Raw genomic sequence first — 4424 nt, 5'->3', positions numbered from 1 at the left:
TTCCTTGGTCCTTGGTAAGTCCCTTCGACAAAAATAACGCAGAGGTTGAGGTTTCTTCGGGGAGCTTGCTACTCACCTGTCTCCTTTGTCTCCGGAGGTTGGATGAAGAGTAGTATGCTGAGACAAGTGGCAATCAGAGCTTTCCTTCTTTAGTTACGTTATGCTGACGCCAACCTTGCTGTGGCTGCCTTTCCACTAGGGCTTTAGAGAGAACGTTCATAAATGCCTTTTGTATTTAATAAACATTTTACATACGTTTTTCTAATTATTTTGAGTCAGGAAGCACTGCCCCCGTTTTGCAGGTAAGCACAGAGAGTCGGGAAGTAAAAGGCTTCCCTTGGTTTGCAGGTAACGCGCGGCGAGCGGGCCAGCCGGATCTGAGCACGGGGTCACCTTAGAACGGAAATGGAGCCCGGACGTGTACGGTTCGAGGAAATGGAATTGGGAGAGCTTCCGACAAGCCAGCAATTTGCCGAAGGGGGGAACTCAGTAGAGCAGTTCTTAACCTCGGGTGTAGACCAGTGCCCTGGTTTCTCACCCGCCTGTTTTGGGGAGCCCTTACTTGGTCCCCAAGGTAATGATTGCTGAGCCTTGTGTTGACTATTGGTGTCAGCCCCTGCCCCTCTCATCTATTCAATAGGAATTTCCTCCATGGCAGAGTGAGAATCTACAGTCGTGACTTAATGAAGCCACCTAGTTAGAGAATACTTTCATTTGCCATACAAGAGGAAATTACATTTATTGCATCCTTGTAGTCCAGCAGAACACATTGCTTTATTCTCATTAAATAATTTCTTGAATCGGGTATTACTTCTTTTATTACAGATGAGGAAACTAGTTCAGCCTTAAATAGTTTTGTGAGAACAATGACCAAATCTAAGTGTCCTCATCGGGTCCACTCTGTTTCCTCATCAAAGTCTTAAGTCTGCCACTTTACGCACTGAATATTTTTGAAATAGTGAAGTGGTAAATCCAGAAACAACTCATGTGTCTGTGACCCAAAGTCCAAGGGTAATATTTGCATGTTGCCCATTTCCAAATTAAACAGGAAGAATTAGTGATTTGTTTTATTCTACCAAAATTATTCCTTAATACCAAGATAGAGGTTTGTTTAGTGGCAATACAGCAACAGAGTGACTAGCATGTACCTTGAGAAATGGTAGGTGCTCAACAATACAAGTGCCCACACTTTTAGCACTTACCTGTGTGTATACGAGGCTCTGTTCTGATTGTTTTACTTCTATCAAGTCATTTCACCCTCAGGACAACCTTATTACCCCATTGCACAGAGGAGAGAACCGAAGCATAAACAGTAATTTGCACAAGGTCACCCAACTAATGGCAGAACCAAGAATAAAAAACCCAAGCAGCTTGGTGCCAGAGTTGGTGCTCCTAACACTAAATGTTCCTTATGCTGATGAGTGAAACAGTGGGGCTACAAATCTGTGAAGACAGTAAGTGAAATGTAAACATTGAGGAGTTTAATACTCAAATTAAGGACTTGAAATTTGATAGGATTATGATTTGACTAAATCCACACCAAGAAATCATTGGTACCTGAGCTACCTGCCAGCATCTCCTTTGTGGCCCCTCTTTGAAGGCATATGTGTCCAGGGTAAATGATAGGGGAAGTTTTCTAGACTGCTACTATCAGATGTCTCAAAAAGAAGGACATGAGCAGAAAACAGTGGGTGTTAACAGATGTGTCCTCAGATAGAGAGGAGCTGTTTTGTGTTTTGTTTTGGTTTGTTTTTTAATTTCTTGAACTCCGCTTTGACCTGTAACTGAGAAATAAGACCTGGCAGCTTTATAGAGTCACTGAGAGCCTGACATTGAAGTCCCCTGGATAAAGATAATAAAGCAGGCAACTGGCTCTTCCAGCACCTCTTTCTGTATTTATGGCCTCTACTTGCTAAGGCGCATTTCTGGGTTTGGAGAAGTAATATTACTATGTCACAAATCCTCTATAGACTGATTCCAGATGTGCGGAGAAGGGGACACTCAGAGCATATAGAACTTTCCCAATTGTTATTGTTCCTATGCATAAAAGTTATTAAAACACCAGGCTGTCTTCCTGATGCCACAATAACTGCAACAATTACTTGAAGAACCTAACCTTACACTAGTCAAAATCCTGTGTTTATTTTGAAGCTAAATAAATGTGGCAAAGTGTGTGTAAGTTCAAATATTCAGCATATTCTTAAACAATTGTTAATGAATTATAGTTAGTTTATATTATCCTCCCTCCTCCATTAGAGTGTAAGCTCTGATTAGGGCAGTTTTGCTAAAATAGGGGAATTGAATTCTATTGTGTGTGAGATCTAATCATCACTAAACAAACTTCCATCTTGGTATTAGGGAATAAATTTTATTGAATAAAATGAATCTCTAATTCTTCCTGTTTAACTTGGAAATGGACAACATGCAAATATTAACCTTGGACTTTGGATCACAGACACATGAGTTGTTTCTGGGTTTACCACTTTACTATTTCAAAAACATTCAGTGCCTAAAGTAGCAGACTTAGAACTTTGATGAGGAAACAGAGTGGACCTGATGAGGGCACTTAGATTTGGTCATTGTTCTCACAGAGCTATTTAAGGCTGAACTAGTTTCCCTCATCTGTAGTGCCAACTAAACCTAGCTTAGAGCAGTTGCCTTAAATGGCAGCAACTTTCTCATTACATAAGTGCCAATTTAATAACTGAGTGATCCATGCTCTCCTGAATATATGTTTACAAATGTGTCAAAAAGGACATAGGAAGCAAGGTGGGGGATAACTCATCAAAACCTCCTGAAGACACTCTCCGCCCAATACTATGTGTCTGTTCTCATATCTGAGAGCTGGAAGCTTCTTACCAAATCTCTACCATTTATCCTCAAGCAGAACTGTGCTTAATCCATTCCAAACATGTGAACATTTCTACACTTAAGAAGGAGGAGGAGACTTCTGGCCAAGGTGGAGACGTAAGTAGACATGCTGCATCTCCCTCCACAACTAGTAAGGACTACAACTACCTCAAAACTGGAAGCAAACAGAAGTAACAGAATATCAAGTTGCATGGAAGTCCAACAAACAAAGATATAAACAAGGAATACTCATCCAGAATGGTAGGATGGGCGGGGCCAGGGCAGAGAGAACTCAGAGTGAAGGTGGTGAGACTGAGGCAACAGTGTCCATGGCCAGCTGGTGGAAAGTGAGTCGTCGTCGTCGGCAGCCGTCCGTCTCGAGAGACGATGGCGTAGCTTCTTGAGAGTCTATCTGCACCGCCGAGAATGGCTGTGCAGTCCGACTCGGGAGTGACAATCCCTGCCACACTTGTTACAGGTGAAGGCAGATGGCCGTTGTTGCTGCTGTTGACACTGCTTCCGCCTCGATCTTTTCTGGGCCGCCTCCTCGTTGCGCGCAGCCTCCGCGCGTGATGTACCTTGCCTGACCGCGAGCCTCCAGGCTAGACGGTCGTCTGCTTGAACTTCCCATGTGTTGAGATTGATGGAGCATTGTGTCATGTCCTTTTTGCAGATGTCTTTGAACCGCAGTTTTGGGCGCCCTGTCATCCTCTTGCCTTCTGCTAGCTCGCCGTAGAGGAGGTCTTTGGGGATACGGCCTGCATCCATTCTTTTGACATGGCCGAGCCACCTGAGGCGTCTCTCGCTAAGAACTACATGCAAACTGCTCATATTGGCTCGCTTCAGCACCTCGGTGTTGGGGACCTTATCCTGCCAGGTGACATGCAGGACGCGTCGCAGGCACCTCATGTGGAAGCTGTTGAGTTTCCTTTCGTGCCTTGCGTAGGTGGTCCACGTCTCGCTGCCATAGAGTAGAGTGCTGAGTACGCAGGCTTGGTAGATGCGCAGTCTGGTTTTCTCAGTGAGGCTGGAATTGTTCCATGCTCGCCGGTTCAGTCTGGCCATAACTGTGGCTGCCCTGGCGATTCTCCGGTTGACCTCCAAGTCGACTGACAGAGAGCTCGAGATGGTGGACCCGAGGTAAGTGAAGTCGTTGACAACCTCCAGGGTGTACCCGTCGATGGTGATGCATGGGGGAGTCCCCGTGCCTTGAGCCATAACATTCGTCTTCGTCAGGCTGACGGCTAGTCCGAACTCCTTGCATGCGTGGGAAATGCAAGTGACTAGCTGCTGGAGTCCCTCTTCGGAGTGTGATGTCAAAGCTGCGTCATCGGCGAAGAGCATCTCACGGATGAGCACCTCTTTGACTTTGGTCTTGGCTCGTAGACGGGCCAGGTTGTAGAGCTTGCCATCAGATCTGGTGTGAATGAAGACACCCTCGCTGCAGTCCTTAAAGGCGTATTGGAGGAGCATGGAGAAGAAGATTCCGAACAGCGTAGGCGCGAGGACGCAGCCCTGCTTTACTCCGCTGCTGACTGGGAAGGCCTCAGAGGTTGCGCCGTTGTAGGACACCG

This window comes from Furipterus horrens, unplaced genomic scaffold (assembly GCF_987537825.1).
Source record: "Furipterus horrens unplaced genomic scaffold, mFurHor1.1.pri manual_scaffold_4, whole genome shotgun sequence".
Classification (NCBI taxonomy): domain Eukaryota; kingdom Metazoa; phylum Chordata; class Mammalia; order Chiroptera; family Furipteridae; genus Furipterus; species Furipterus horrens.
This window is presented reverse-complemented; position numbering follows the sequence as displayed.